A 16,852-nucleotide genomic window follows, 5' to 3' on the forward strand; every position below is an offset into this window, starting at 1 on the left:
AGAAGGGAAAGGAAGCAGAGAAGGAAAGAAAGAAAAAAAGGAAGGAAAGAGAAAAGGAGGGAAGGAAAGAAGGAAAGGAAAGAAAAAAGGATATTAGATCAAAGAAATAAGCAACAGTGAAAGCTAAATCTTTCAGTGGACAAAAAATATCTCAGAATCCCATTGCAATAGTTAATTATGTGTCACCTTGACTGAGTTAAGGGATTCACATATGGCTGGTAGCACATTATTTCTGGGTATTCATAGAAGTATATTTCTGGAAGAGGTTAGCATTTGACTGAGTAAAGATTTACCCTCACCAATGTGGGTAGAATCATACAATCCACTGTGGGCCCAGAGAGAGAAGAAAAGGCAGACCAAAGACAAATTCATTCTCTTCTATACAAAAGGAATCATCTTCTGCCTTTGGATATTAGAGTTGAGTTTTCAAGCCTTTGAACTCTGAAACTTAGCCCAACAGCCTTTCTTTCCCCAGACCCAGGTTCTTGTCTTTGAACTCTGACTGAATCAAACCATGACATCTTGTAGACAGTGTACCACAGAACTTTTTACCCTCCATAATCATTTGAGCCTGTTCCCATAATAAATCTCTCTCCCACTCAGTGTGTTTATGTGTGCTGAATATTGGTTCTGTTTCTGTTTTTCTGCAGAAGAAATCTATCACTTGGGGGGCACTTACTTTACTTGTAAAGATAAGATGGCAAGTTTTTTGAATATTATTGATAAATGACTTTTTATTATTTCTTATTTAGGGGAGTGGGAGATATTGGGGCTTGACTTTAGGACTCATGTTTGCTCATGGCTGATGTCCAAGAATTTTTCTGAGCAAGTTTTGAACTATGATCCTCCAGGTCCCAGCCAACAGTGTTCAGTGAAGTATTTCTTCACTTTTCTTCTGATAGCCTTCACTATTCACTGCTTTTCTATAGCCATTCTCTGCTGTTCCAGAAAATTATACTGAATCCAAAGCATTAGATAACTCTATTATATTTCATTTAAAGAAAAGAAAGACAAACAGACTATGAGTCCATCCAGGTCCTCGCTTAAGATCATCAGGCAGGAGTAAATATACTTGCAGCCTTTGGTAGAGAAGCCAAATATGCCCATCACTGTATTGATCCCATCCAGTGTCTGTTGAGCTGAAACATTGATTTATGAGTAGTGAAGTAGCAACATCACTCACTAAAAGAAAAGTAGGTTTATAGGAATTTATTGACAGAAAAAATATGTTGTTCTTTGTAATCAGGAGAAAACCCCACAGGCAATGTTGTATTTTTTAGAAAATAATTGTAGCTTGTTAGAGTCTGAGTGTGGGCTATAACCTGGAAAGACATAGTTCCAAACTCATAGTCTTAAGTGGTGAAATCCCAAATCAAAATCCCTAAGGCCAAAAGCACTCAAAATATAATTTGGAAAAAAAACAATTTCACAGTCTTTAAAGAAATTAATTTCTATTTTCTGAAGAATTACGTAAGAAACAAAACACAAACAAACACATATAGAGCACTTTACATGATAAAAAACAAGAAATAATAACAAGCATATTATTGTATACATGCACATTTATTTATTATAATGACAGTCATCTAGTTGTAGCACTAATGAGCAAGATGAGCTGTGTTTGTAAGGAAATAAGTTTAAAATATAAGACATGGAAATGAATATCACTATGATTGGTAATTGGGTACATCCAGTGTTATAATTGTGGTCATCTGAATTACCATAATAGATAATCAAGTCTTTAGACAAGACTGACCAAAACTAGACTTGGTGAGCTCATGGGTTCCATCCCAGAACTACATAACAAACAGAAGCAAACAAAAATATTAACCATATATGCAAGTAATGAAAGAACTGAGATCTTGAGCAATTTTATCTCTCACAAAGGCAAATCTTCATAAAGAACATCTCTTTATTCATTGAGGAACTCTCATATACATATACTCATATATACAGCATCTATATGATGCTACTATGCACCACACAAAATCTACATGATAATAATGAACTTTCATAAAATCAAATTTTCAAAAGAAAAGCTTAAAATGAATTAGGACTAGGATGATTACCAGTATGAAAATATAAAGTCCAGGAACCCTTGGAGTTCTAATGTACCACGTAGCAGAAGAAACTGACCAGCAGAGAATTCTGACACATGACTAAGAGAGACGAATTTGCCTTCACAGTTTGTTCTCTGCAGGCACCTAGCGGATTGGACAATGCTAATCTCTGCACAATTTTTATAGACACAATTAAAATAATGCTTTACCTGACTCCTATATATGCATTCCACTCCACATGGTGCAAATATCGTGCATGCTTTCCATATTTCACCAATCCCAGAACTCAGCTTTCTACCTTTCTTTTTTTTTTTTTTTTTTTTTAATTGTATTTTATTTTATTTGAGAACATACTGTACAGAGGGGCAACAATTACATGGGCAGGATAATGCATACATTTCTTACCAAGCATTGCAGCCTCCTCCTTTGTTTACCCTTCACTTCCCTTCCCCGCCTCCCCCCTCCCCCCACCCAATTTTACCCCCCTCCCCCCACCCAATTATACCCCCCTCCCCCCCCACACCGAAATTGTAAAGCTGGTTTTGACATGACATTTTGTACTTCTCATTGTTGCAACAGGTCCACCTGAATCCTTAAACGACTTGTTTGTCCCCATCTCCTCCACATGTTATACTAACATCAAATATAGTGAAAGCGGGGGTTACACTGTGGGGGAGGGACATACAAAGCAACAAAGAAATAATCTTATAAATGCATTAGAAACACATGCATGAAAGAAACGAAAACATTAAAATACATATTTAAGGTTTCATTTTCCTAACATCACATTATCTGGCCTTTTCCGCTTGACTCATACCTATACTAGATATTGCAAATAAGGGAAACCATGGGACCTATGCTTCTTTGGGCCTGGCTTACTTCACTTAATATAATTTTTTCCAAACCTTTCCATTTCCTAACAAATGGGGAAATGTCATTCTTTCTGATGGAGGCATAGAATTCCATTGTGTATATATACCACATTTTCTTGATCCATTCATCTACTGAGGGGCATCTGGGTTGGTTCCATATCTTAGCTATGGTAAATAATGCTGCAATAAACATAGTTGTGCTGGTAGCTTTAGTGTGGTCTTGTTTGTAAACATTTGGGTAAATGCCCAAAAGTGGGATTGCTGGATCATAGGGGAGATCTATGTGAAGTCTTTTGAGGAACCTCCATACTGCTTTCCAAAGTGGTTGAACAAGTTTACATTCCCACCAACAATGAAGTAAGGTTCCTTTCAGTCCACATCCCCTCCAGCATCTGTTGTTATTAGAGTTCTTGATTTTTGCTGTTCTAACTGGAGTGAGGTGATATCTCAATGTTGTTTTGATTTGCATTTCTTTTATGGCTAGGGATGTTGAACATTTCTTCATGTGTCTATTGGCCATCCTTCTTTCTTCTTCAGAGAAGCTTCTCTTTAAGTCTTTCGCCCACTTATTTATTGGGCAGTTGTTTCTTTGAGGATTTGTTGTTGGGTGGTTTAATTTTTTGAGTTCCAAGTATATTTTAGATATGAGACCCTTGTCCGTTGTATGGCTAGTAAAGATCTTCTCCCAATCGGTGGGCTTTCTATTGATCTTGCCAGCTATGTCATTTGCCCTGCAGAAGCTCTGCAACCTTATGCAATCCCATTTGTCCAACCTTTCTTTGATTTGTTGTGCTTCCGGGTCTCTATTCAGAAAATTTCGACCTGAGCCAAGGAGACCTAGGGTTTCTCCTATTCCATCCTGTAATGTTTTCAGAGTGTCTGCTTTGAGTTCAAGGTCTTTGATCCATTTGGAGTTGATTCTGGTGCAGGGTGATATATAAGGATCTAGCTTTAGTTTTCTACATGTAGTTAACCAATTTTGCCAGCACCATTTACTGAAGAGGCTGTCTTTCTTCCATTCTATTGTTTTAGCTTCCTTATCGAAGATTAGATGGCTATAGGTCTGTAGGTTCATTTCTGGGTTTTCAATTCTATTCCATTGGTCCTGAGGTCTGTTCTTATGCCAATACCAAGCTGTTTTGATTACTATGGCTTTATAGTAGAGTTTGAAATTTGGTATTGATATTCCTCCAGCAGTGTTCTTTCCGTTGAGGAGCGTTTTTGCTATTCGGGGTCTTTTATTGTTCCATATGAATTTTTGGATTGCCTCCTCTATTTCCTTGAAGAATGAGGGTGGAATTTTGATAGGTATCGCGTTGAATTTGTAGATAGCCTTGGGAAGTATTGCCATTTTCACGATGTTAATCTTGCCAATCCAGGAGCATGGGAGGTTTTGCCATTTTTTAAGTTCTGTGTTGATTTCCTTTTTCAAGATTTTAAAGTTTTCATCATAGAGGTCCTTCACTTCTTTGGTTAAGTTAATTCCTAAGTATTTTATTTTTTGTGGGGCTATTACAAATGGAGTTGCTTTCCTAATTTCAGCCACACATTTCTCATTGTTGGCATATAGAAAAGCCATTGATTTTTGGGGGTTAATTTTATAACCTGCTACTTTGCCAAAGTTTTGAATCAGCTTGAGTAGTTTGGGAGTGGAGTCTATGGGATTCTTTAAATACAAGATCATGTCATCTGCAAAGAGGGAAAGTTTTATTTCTTCTTTCCCTATTTGGATCCCCTTTATGTCTGCATCTAGTCTTATTGCTGTAGCTAGGCATTCTAATACTAGATTGAAGAGAAGTGGAGAGAGTGGGCATCCTTGTCTTGTTCCTGAGTTAAGAGGAAATGGCTTTAGTTTTTCACCATTGAGTATAATGCTGGCTGTAGGTTTGTCATATACAGCCTTTATTGTATTGAGGAATGTTCCATGGATTCCTAATTTTTCCAGAACCTTCATCATAAAGGGGTGTTGGATCTTGTCAAATGCTTTTTCTGCATCTATTGAGATAACCATGTGGTTCTTATTCTTGCTCCTGTTGATGTGATGAATAATATTAATTGATTTGCGTATATTGAACCAGCTTTGCATCCCTGAAATGAATCCTGTTTGATCATGGTGTATGATTTTTTGGATGAATTGTTGAAGTCGATTGGCCAAAATTTTGTTGAGAAGTTTTGCATCAATGTTCATCAAAGAAATGGGTCTATAGTTTTCTTTCTTTGATGAGTCCCTGCCTGGTTTTGGGATGAGGGTTATGATGGCTTCATAGAATGTGTTCGGTAGTGAGCTTTCTCTTTCAATTTCATTGAAGAGTTGGAGGAGTATTGGTGTGAGCTCTGCTTTGAAGGCCTTGTAAAATTCCGCTGTAAAACCATCTGGTCCTGGACTTTTCTTAGCTGGGAGGTCTCTTATTGCTGTTTCTATTTCAATGCTTGATATGGGCCTGTTAAGCTGGTTTAACTCATCTTGGTTTAGTTTTGGCATGTCAATATTTGCTAGGAAAAGGTCCATTTCTGTCAAGTTCTCAAACTTATTAGCATAAAGTTTTGAGAAGTATTCCCTTATAATGTTCTGAATCTTGGTTGTTTCCGTGGTGATGTTTCCATTCTCATCTCTGAGTTTATTAATTTGGGTGTGCTCTCTCCTTTTTCTGATAAGGTTTGCTAAGGGTCTGTCAATTTTGTTAAGTTTTTCGAAGAACCAACTCTTTGTTTTGTTGATTCTTTCTATAGTTTTTTTGGATTCTAATTCATTTAATTCTGATTTAATTTTGATTATTTCTTTCCGTCTACTGGATTGGGGTTTATCTTGCTGCTCTTTTTCAAGGAGGTTTAGATGTGTCATTAAATTGTTAGTTTCCGATCTCTCCAATTTGTTGATGTAGGAGCTCAGAGCTATAAACTTTCCTCTGAGTACTGCCTTTGCTGTGTCCCAGAGGAGCTGGTAATTTGTGTGTTCATTTTTGTTGAATAGCATGAACATTTGAATTTCCTTTCTAATCTCTTCCATGACCCACTCATGATTCAGCAGTGTGTTGTTCAGCCTCCATGTGATACCGGACTTTCTTTGGTGGCTTTTGGTGTTGAGTTCTAATTTTATTCCCTTGTGGTCAGAGAGAATGCAAGGTATAACTTCAATGTTTCTGAATTTAGACAAGTTTGCTTTGTGGCCTAAAATGTGGTCTATTTTAGAAAACGTTCCATGTGCTGCTGAGAAGAACGTGTATTCTGATGCTGCTGGGTGAAATGTTCGGTAAATGTCTGTTAAGTCTAGTTGATCTATGCAGCTGTTTAGATCTGCGGTTTCTCTGTTGAGTTTTTGCCGAGTTGATCTATCTAGTGGGGAGAGTGGTGTGTTAAAATCCCCAACGATTAATGTCTTTGGATCTATCTGGGATTTGAGGGAAAGTAGTGTTTCTTTGATAAATTTGGGTGCTCCATTGTTTGGCGAATAGATATTTAGAATTGTAATATCCTCCTGAAGGAGAAATCCTTTAATTAGTATGTAGCGACCTTCTTTATCTCTTCTCACGAATTTTAATTTGAAGTCTATTTTATCTGATATTAGGATTGCAACTCCCGCCTGTTTATGAGGGCCGTTTGCTTGGTAGATTTTGTTCCAGCCTTTAACCCTGAAAATATGTTTGTTTTTACGGGCAAGATGTGACTCCTGCAGGCAGCAGATAGAAGGGTCTTGTTTTTTAATCCAACTAGACAGTCTATGTCGCTTAATTGGAGAGTTCAGTCCGTTAACGTTAAGAGATAGGACTGAGAGGTATTTGGGAGTTCCTGCCATGTTATCCACCTTCTTGGGGGCTGTGAAAACTGGGTTCTTCCTAAGGTTCTTGGATTCTCAGTTTGTGTGCAATTTCTTGGCCTTTGTTGCGTTCTTGTTGGTTTTCTATGTGTAGGACATCTTTAAGAATCTTTTGCAGGGCTGGTTTGGTGGAGATGTATTGTTTCAATTTTTCTTTGCTATGGAAGGTTTTTATTTGGCCTTCAGTTATGAAGGAGAGTTTAGCTGGGTACAGTATTCTTGGTTGATAGTTGTTTGTTTTTAGGGCATGGCATACGTCATTCCAGGCTCTTCTTGCTTTGATTGTCTCTGCTGAGAAATCTGAGGTAATTCTAATTGGTTTCCCTTTATAGGTGATTAGCCTTTTCTCCTTGACAGCTTTAAGGATCTTTTCCTTGGTCTGGGTTGATCCTGTGTGGATTATAATGTGACGGTGAGATGTCCTATTCTGGTCTGGTCTATTTGGGGTTCTAAAAGCTTCTTGTATCTGAATAGGCCTATCTTTTTGTATGTTTGGGAAGTTCTCTGCTAGGATCCTGTTAAACAAATTTCCTAGACCATTAACTTCTGTTTCTAGGTGCTCCTCTACACCCATTATCCTTAAATTGGGCCTTCTGATGGTGTCCTCCAGGTGTTGGATAGACCTATCATATTTCTTGGACTTGTCTTGGATGGTTGTATGTTCTTTCTCTATAATATCTAGGCTGTCTTCAATCCCTGAGATTCGATCTTCTGCATGGTTTAACCTGCTGTCAAGACTCTCTACTTTGTTTTTTATCTCTTTTCCTTCTAATTGGTCAGCTTTGATGGCTTCAAGTTCTTTGTTGAAGCTCTGTTTTAAGTCTTGTATGAATTTCTTTACTTCCTTAATTTGGTGTTCAGTGTTTGTTCTCAAATCACTTAGTTGATTGGTTATGGTTTCTTTGGACTCCCATTCCTTCTGTTGGGTTCCATTCAGCATTCCCTTTGTGGTCTCCCTGACTTCCTTCAGCTCTTTGTTAATGGATTCCATGAATGTCTTTAGTGATCTTTGTGTATTCTCTACCTGGTCTCTTAATTCGTGAATTACTCTTTGATTTGTTTCCTCCCTTCTGTGGGATTCCTGCAGTTCTCTTTGAGTGTTCTCTGCCTGCTCACGCCATTCCTCCCTTTCTCTTTGAGTATTCTCAAGTTGTTCACGCAAATCCTGTATCTGTTTTTGAGAAGCTTCCTCACGCTTATGATATTCCTGTATAAACTTCTGGGATGCCTCCTCTCTCTCCCTATCACGCTCATACAGAGTCCTTTGTACATTGTCAAACTTCTCATTTATCATGTTTGCTATTAGTGTTTGTAGAGCTATTTGGGAACTCTCCTCTGGATTATTCTTTATCTGTTCTAATCCCTGATTATCAAGGTTGGGAATTGAGATACCCGAATTTGCCATTTTTCTTGTGTTTTTCCGGCTTACTCGGCCCATTTGAGATAAAGATTGCACCAGTTTTGTGCTAGAACACTATCTTAAGGCAACCATCAACCAAAGTTTGCATTTGTACAGTCAATAGTCTACAGATACAATCTAGTTCAACAGATACATCTATTCAACATCAAACGACTATATGTTAAAGGACTTCGAACCACAGAAAAGAATTTGGAAAACCAGAAATTATTAGGATTAGTGAGAGATGTGGGTAAAAAATCGGAATAGATTGGTGTTGGGAGGCACAAGGAGAGTTAACTATGTCCTAATCACAGTGCAGGAAATGGGTTGGGTAGGATGCAAGTAGAGAGAGAGAGAAAAAGAAGAGACGGAAAGGGGAATAAAGAGAGACCAGAAAAAGAATAGAAACGTAAAAATTAATGTTATTATAGAGGTTAAAAGACCATCTATTTAGAGAGGAATGTGAATATGTTCAGAGAAGGGGAGGGACATTGAGGAGATGTGAAAAGCTTTAAGGGAGAAGAAAAGATCAGAAGTTCAGTAGAGCTAGATAAAAAACAAAAAGATAATTAAGAAAGAAAGAAAAAGAGAAAGAAGACAAGAAAAGAAAGGAAAACTCTCATTCACGTAATTCTGAAATAAAAATTATAAGATGAGAACAAAAAAAGTTACTGGAAAACAATTATTTTTTCAGAAGAGGCAAAAATTAAAGATTAATAAAAGTTTTAGAAGGGAAAAAATTTATATACATATATATATATATATATATATATAAGGTAACAAAAAACAAAAAACAAGCAAAAAAAAAGAAAAGAAGAAGAAGAAAAAAAAAAAAAAAAGAAAAAAAGAAAAAAAAAGTCTTTTGATTTTTTTTTTTTTGGGGGGGAGGAGTGGGAAGAATCCTGTATCTCCCTTTTATCTGCAACCAGTCTCTTGGAGTCTCTGGTCAGCTTGAGGTCCTGTGGCTTGATTGGTTTCTTAAGTCGATTGGTTGGAAGAGGCAGAAAAATGCTCTGCTTTACCCAAAATTTTGAGATCCCCCTCCCAGGTTAGTTTTCTGGGAGGGTGGTCTGCTTTGAGAGTCACAAAAGAGGGGGATGTGGTGATGAGGCTAGGTTCTGGGTAGCGTTGAGGCCTTTCAACAAACAGTAGCTTTTCCCTGGGGCTTTTTTGTGATAAAGCTCACAGCGCCCAGCCTGGAGCCATTCTCAGGGTTTCTGTTTTTCAATTGATTGTGGTGGCTGCTAGAGGGAGGGGCAGCCTCTGGCTCTGGTTACCCAGTGAGGTTAGGCTGGCGCCTGAGCTGGGTGACTTTTCCCTGGATGGAGCTGAGTCTGGCAGGTCACTTCGGCGTTAAGTTCTTGTGACCTGCTAAATGACTCATTTTATTCCAAGGCCTGAGCTGGAGCTAGCAGCAACTCCGAGCTTTGTCGGTATCCAAGATGGAGATCACCGGTGCTGGGGGGGGAGGGGTGGCCTTCCTTCCTCTGCTCCCTGAGGAGTGAGGATGTCGGGCTTGTACTCACGTCGAGTCTTGGATCCTGGGTCGTCTCTGGTGCCGAGTCTTGGATCCTGGGTCGTCTCTGGTCTGCAAGCTGCAGGGTGAAGATGTCCGCTCTTTGTTGATTCTTGCTGGTGTTGAGTAGAATCCGCTCGCCAGCTGCGTCTGGCTCCTTCGTCCCGGACTCTCTGTGTGAGCGCTCAGGTATGGCCCCCGGCTGTGGTCTCTGCCGCTTGCGACCCTGTCGCCGCCGCCGCCGCCGTGGCGGCTGCTGGCGACCACTCGGTGCTTCTTTTTGCCTTGGCTTCCCCTCTCTTGTCTAACTCTCTGTCCTGTGATGGCACACTTGGTGTGATTCTCTGGCTTAGGACTGTTCACTGGAACTCTAAAGCTGCTTTCTATGCGAGAGCTTGTTCAGATTCCAGCTTCTCCTCCGCCATCTTCCCGGAACTTCCTACCTTTCTTTTTTTTAAAAAAAAATATCTTTATTGTAAAGGTGATGAACAGGGCAGTTACAGTTATATAAGTAAGGTAATGAGTACATTCTTTTTTAAACATGGTTACCCCTTCCCTCATTTACTTCCATTTACCCCTCCCCTCCTTCCCAAATTGTGTAATTCATTTCCAATACAGTGTCAAGTAAGTATCATTGTTGCATTAGTTCACCCTTTGCCCTGCTATTTCTGTTATTCCCTTTCCCTCTCCCGGGGTCAGGTAAACATACAAGACAAAGGGTACAGAAAACTAAAACAGAAAAAAATAGAAATAACTGCATGCAAGACATAATGAGAACCTCTTATTTCATATTCTTGGAATTCATATTTATACTCTTCATTATATATGATTGTATACATCTAGAAATTGGTCTATTGTGATCCTCTGTTAAGAATATCATAGACATATTCCATTTATTACAAATGAGGGAAACCATACAAGCTACTTTTCTTTGGGCCTGGCTTACTTTGCTTAATACGATTTTTTCCAAGTCTTTCCATTTCCTTACAAATGGAGAAATATCATTCTTTCCGATGGAAGCATAGAATTCCATTATGCATATATATATATACCACACTTTCTTGATCCCTTCATCTACTGAGGGGCATCTGGGTTGGTTCCATATCTTAGCTATGGCAAGTAATGCAGCAATGAACATAGTTATGCTGATAGATTGAGTGTGGCCCTGTTTGAGTTCATTTGGGTAAATGTGCAGGAGTGGTATATAGGGGAGTTCTCTAAGTTTAGTCTTTTGAGAAACCTCCATACTGATTTCCAGAGTGGTTGAACAAGTTGACACTCCCACCAACAGTATAGTAGTGTTCCCTTTTTGACACATCCCCACCAGCATCTGTTGTTATTAGATTTCTTGATAAGGTCCATTCTAACTGGGGGTAAGGTAGAATCTCAATGTTGTTTTGATTTGCACTTTTTATGGACAGAGATGTTGAGCATTTCTTCGTGTGTCTATTGACCATTATTTCCTTTTCATAGAAGTCTCTCTTTAAGTCTTTAGCCCACTTATTAATGGGGTGGTTGTTTCTTTGAGGATTTGTGAGTAGGGGTTTAAATTTCTGAGCTCTGGATACATTTTTGATATGAGGCCCTTGTCTGTTATATTGCTAGTGAAGATATTCTCCCAATCTCTGAGCTTTCCATTTACCTTGCTAACTATGTTCTTTGCTTTGCAGAACCTTTGCAGTTCAATGCAATCCAATCTATCCAGCCTTTTTTTTAAAAAAAATTTTTTGGTTGGTCATGGGGCCTGAACTCTGGGCCTGGGCGCTGTCCTTCAGCTCTTCAGCTGAAGGCTAGCACTCTACCAGTTGAGCGTCAGCCCTACTTCTGGCTTTTTCTGCTTATGTGGTGCTGAGGAATCGAACCCAGGGCCTCATGAGTGCAAGGCAAGCACTCTACCACTGAGCCACCTTCTCAGCCCCCAGCCTTTTTTTCAATAAGTTTCTGAGAGGGAGCATAGGATTGGAGGGGGTCTGAAATTTCCTCCTTCACTGGCTCTAATCCTTCTACTTCAACCTTTGTAATATTTATTATTTGGGGGATAACCAAAAAATCCATAAAGAACTAGAAGGTCTAGTACATGAATGTGATCAGTCAAGTGAAGATGAATAATTAACAAAATATTAAATAATTTTGTTCTTACAGAATTCACACTGTAAAATTACAAACTTGTAAGTCAGATTATATATGTAGTCATTGAACATATCCATTGCATGGAACCTTAAGTGGGTGTTCTTTGCCATTTCCTGTATATGCTACCATCTTCCCTGTCATGATAATCTCCCCAAGCAGCCTGTCAAACTAAATGTACTTCCTGATCCTGGCCTATCCTTGCTTCTTCTAGGCTCAGATCCTCTCCAAATAAAGGACCTGAACACTGAACTGAACTTTCCACTAGAGGCAATAATTATCCTTGTAGAAGGCCTGCATTCACTTCAGGAAATGAGACTCGAACATTTTGAAGTATAAGGAAGAATACTACAATCAGTGAAGCAAGGTCCCCTCCCCCCATCTCTTCGGGACTCATTATAAACATTGCTTGGAGTATATAAACATTGTTACACAGAACTTAATTTTCCCACTTTGCTTTCTAAGTCAGTGGTAATGTTCCAGTCCCCAATGCTCAATTTGGAAAGATTCAATGAACCTGTACATTGAAATGAATAACATCACAATCAGATCCTGAGATCTCCTGAAGCTGTTAAGCCTCAATATATATGTTTTTAATATTAGTTGATGTAGATGTAATAGAGAACAAGTATCTGAGTTAATTAAATGTGTTCCTAGGAATATTTTCAGAGTTTAATTCAAAGTCATATTCAATGGCCCAGGGTACCATTTTCATATCACTGAGTATTATTGGTTCATCATGGATGAGTAATAAACACCTGGAAATAGACAATGAATAGTGTGTGCTTTCCTCATTTTCCTAATAGTAGCTATTTACAAAATAAAAACATTCAACCTTTGTGAATTAGCTTCCTAGGAATGTATGTTTCTTTCCCTCTCCTCCCTCCAGACAAAAACGTACATTTTGAGTGGTAAACAGCATAGTAGGCTGCCAATAGTTTACAACAATTTATTTTTGAATTTTATGAAGAATTATAGAAAATGAGTTTGAAGTCTCCTAACACCAAGATAAATGTTTGAGGACCTACAAATGCTAATTACTCCTGATGGTTCTGCATTGCATGCATACATCAAACAATTACACTGTAACCCCTAAAGATGTAATTATATGTCAACATAAAATCTGAAAAGAATACTCTGCCATAGCAAGGGTGAATAGCAAATTTGCTGAAAGAGATCTTAGAGATTCTTGTTTCCCAGAGGGTACCTGGCCACATTTGGAGCAACTGATTGCTGTGCATGGCTGGGGAGAAGATAGAGCTGTGGCACTTAGTGTGCAGATACTGCAAATACAACCAAGGAAGACCCTATCTACAATGTGGATAGTGGTATGTTGAGTCACCTGCCAGAGAGAATCCCTGGGCTGAGCTTGAGGCTCAGCCTCCTGAAGTGTGGCCATGCTCACACTTGTACACATGTACAAGACTTGATCCTTCAAGAAGGGGCAACTGCTCTGCTTTATTCATTGGATTTTCTCCTGTGTTCCTGGGCAGTACAAAATCTCTATCCCAGAACTGGTTTACTATTGTTAGGTTGAAACACAATGTAAGTCAGGCCCACTTTGTTTATCTCAACTATCCAACATAGGTACACATCCAAGTACATATCTAAGTCTCCCCACATAGGAGAACATTGCTCTGCATCTTGCCTAACAAGAGTGTGTCTCCCCAGGAATAAATATAAAACTATCCTCGAAATAAGATGCAAAGAGCTCCCTGTGACCCTGTCCCCTGACCATGACAATATTCAGGTCATAACCAGTTCAGCCACCATTTTGTACCTTGCCTTACATCTCCTGACTGCCCTGGCATCCCTTTTCAGCTCACCTTTTCAGCTGATCTGGTTTGTTGAGGTGTTTTTTCTGCTCTTTCTTTACCTTACTACATTCATGGCTCAATTTTCTCACAGTATTAAGTGTATTTGATGCAACATTTGGGGGGACATGTATTGGCTCATAGTTGCTGGCTTTCTAATAAAGATTCCTGATTTGACCTCTCAAAATGTGGCTTCTCTGTATCTCATGATCCAATTTCTGAATAACATTTAGAGGTCCCAGTGAGATCCCAGTGCCATTGGGGGCACTTAGATTCCTTGAAGCCACCGGCAAATGGCTTTGGCAATACCAGTTTCCAGAGGACAGGAGATTCCATATGGCAAGCACCATGTGAGACTTTTCTCAGGACTTGTTGGTTCTTCTGCCACTCTGACAGCCAGAATCATAGATGTTTGACATACCACTGTCTTCTGGGGGATCCATCTATTTGGAGTTATTCAAGAATCATTTGGAGATTTGATCTTCCATAGCAATTATAATCAGGCCCAGAGAGGGACAGATAACTCTTACACGTTTGTCAGATTTAACCTTGATTCTTATTAAGTTCCATTCTACAGAACTTACAGGCAACTCAGCAGGAGGTGCATAAACAGGTCCAGGAGACACTGCCACTGCCCAGCTTGGATCCAGCCTATCCCTTCCAATCTGGAGATTCCATTGCATTAAGAAATTTGTCAAAGACAGCCTCACAACCACCTGGAAAGGACCCTACATGATCATCCTGATAATACCCTCCATGGTAAAAGTAGATGGTTTTCTTACCTGGCTCCACCACATGTGGCTAAAATCTGCTGCTTTGGGATGGAAGGCACATGTCATTTTGGATCCACTGAAACTAAGACTTTTTCATCCCACTGACCCTTTGCATTTTCTGTAAACTCCTTCCTCAGAGCCCTCTTTGTATGACACTCTTTCTGTGGTACATATATGTGTGAACCTAACCTGATCTGGGAAAGGATTACTTGTTATGTAAGTTCAAAGCCCCCTGACAGCATGGATATCAGTCTTATCGAGCCATCTTTGACTTCTGGAGACTCTTCAGATTGTAATTTGCATCAGCCCAAGCAAAAACCAAAGAGGGAACTCTGTACAGCCTTAGGAGAAACATGTTTTTATGCTGATGAAACAAGTCTGGTACAGAAGAGGCTCCGTTGTAAACTTTGTTTAAAGTCATAATAACTCAGTTAAACTCATGGTCCTAAGGGCCCAATACAGCCCCCTCACTGAAGAATCAATTATTTGATTCTGAAATAAGGATACTGGATCTAAGCAATGGCATCTTGACATCTTAATTAAAGTTAATAGTAGATGGGGACTTTCTGAGAACTCTAGAGGTTATAGAGGACACTCTATGAATTGCAAATATGCTGTGAGTTGTAGGGCTCCAGGAGGCTCCTGTTTCCACTATATAGTTGGAGTCCTGATTGTCCCTTATTGTTCCCCTGGATAGTTTGCTCTGCCTACGTATAATACTTTTGTTAGAGTTAAGTATCCCCATCTAGTTTTCTCTGCTTATGCATAGCCCCTTTATTAGGAATAAGTATGTTCATCCAGCTTGCTTTGTTTTATATATAATACTTTTGTTAAGGCTGTTAAGGCTTGGTTTCCACCCCAACATGTGATTTTTGTTTTTAAAAAGTTATATGCTAGCTCTGTTCTGGACTGCTAGTCTTTGAGACAGGAGTCCACCATGCAGTTGCTGGCCTTATAATACAGACTCCCAATTTGACCTCTCAAAATGTGGTTTCTCCATTTTCTTGCTGCACAATTCCATGTACATAAAACCAGTGGAGAATGAAATAATGATACTGGGTCTAATTGGTACCATCTTGGAATGTGGTAGATGATAGGCAATTTGGGCTAACTGGTGCCATCTTGTTTTCTTGGTGGATGAAGGTGAAGTTCTACCCCCAGGCATTCCTGAACCTCTAGAGGCAGAAATGGGGACTTGAATAATAGGTTACTGGACCTGCCAAACCTATATCATGATCTAGCATAACTCTGAATTCTTGAGCTCCCTGTGACCCTGATCCTGACCCTATTTAGGCCCTGTGTCTCCTGACTCCCTCAGATCATGGCATCCTCTTTGGCTCTTCATTAGAGTTGATCTGGTCTGTTCAGGTTATTTTTCCTGTTCTTTCTTTACTACCCTCATGGTTCAGTTTCCTAACAGTATTAAGTATACTCAAGGCTGCAAGTTTTTGGGAACATGGTCCACTCATAGTCTAAAAAAAGACTCCTGATTTGACCTCTAAAAAAATAAGATTCAAGATATATGTGGTTCCTGATGGAATGACATATACTTATTATATTTGCTGAAATTTACAATTATTTATTCCCTGAAAAATATCTAACACAACAAAATAATCCACAGTGGGAGATATTAAAAGAAAACAAATTCCATTTGTGATTAAGCTAGAAAGTATAACCTTAGCATTTGAAAATGTGGTTAAACAAACAAACATATACTCACTCATCAAATACTTAGAAAATAACTACTATGTAACAAGCTTTGGGGTACTTAAACATGAATGATGTTTGTGTGTACAAATGAACAAGCAGCTACATAGAACTGTGATATTATGCGCTATGGGAGCTATAACTAAAGAGAAGTGACTCTTGGAATGTAGGAGATATTTAAGAAAATTGGGTGAAGATGAATGAGTAGAAATTTTTCCAATGGAAAAGAATACAAAAGGGCAGTATTTTTGGCAAGAGGAGAAACAAGCAGCAAAGATATCACTGTAAAAGTGTGTAATCAAGTTAGGAAGTGTTATCAGTCTTGTAAAATAGATATATGCTGATAATAAAGGACCTCAGGGGGCTGGGAAGGTGGCTCAGTGGTAGAGCGCTTGCCTTGCATGCCTGAGGCCCTGGGTTCAATTCCTCAGCACCACATAAGCAAAAAGAAAAAAGCTGGAAGTGGCACTGTGGTTCAAGTGATAGAGCACTAGCCTTGAGCTGAAGAGCTGAGGGACAGCACCCAGGACCAGAGTTCAGGCCCCACGACCGTACCCCCCCAAAAAAAATAAATAAATAAAGGACCTCAGGAGCCATGCCAAGGGCTTTTGCTTTTATCTAAACTAAGTAGTTAAGAAGGACCACTCTTCTCAGGTACCAGATTCAGAAGATTGGTGATAGTAGGAAGGTTTGCACCCAAAGAAAGCTCTGCTGGCCAGGGAGGGATCTGGTGGAGGAAATGGTTAAAAGCCAACCAAGCATAGCAGCTT

The sequence above is a fragment of the Dipodomys merriami genome, unplaced genomic scaffold (genome assembly GCF_024711535.1).
Source record: "Dipodomys merriami isolate MVZ:Mamm:240054 unplaced genomic scaffold, mDipMer1.0.p SCAF_12, whole genome shotgun sequence".
In the NCBI taxonomy this organism is placed as follows: Eukaryota; Metazoa; Chordata; class Mammalia; order Rodentia; family Heteromyidae; genus Dipodomys; species Dipodomys merriami.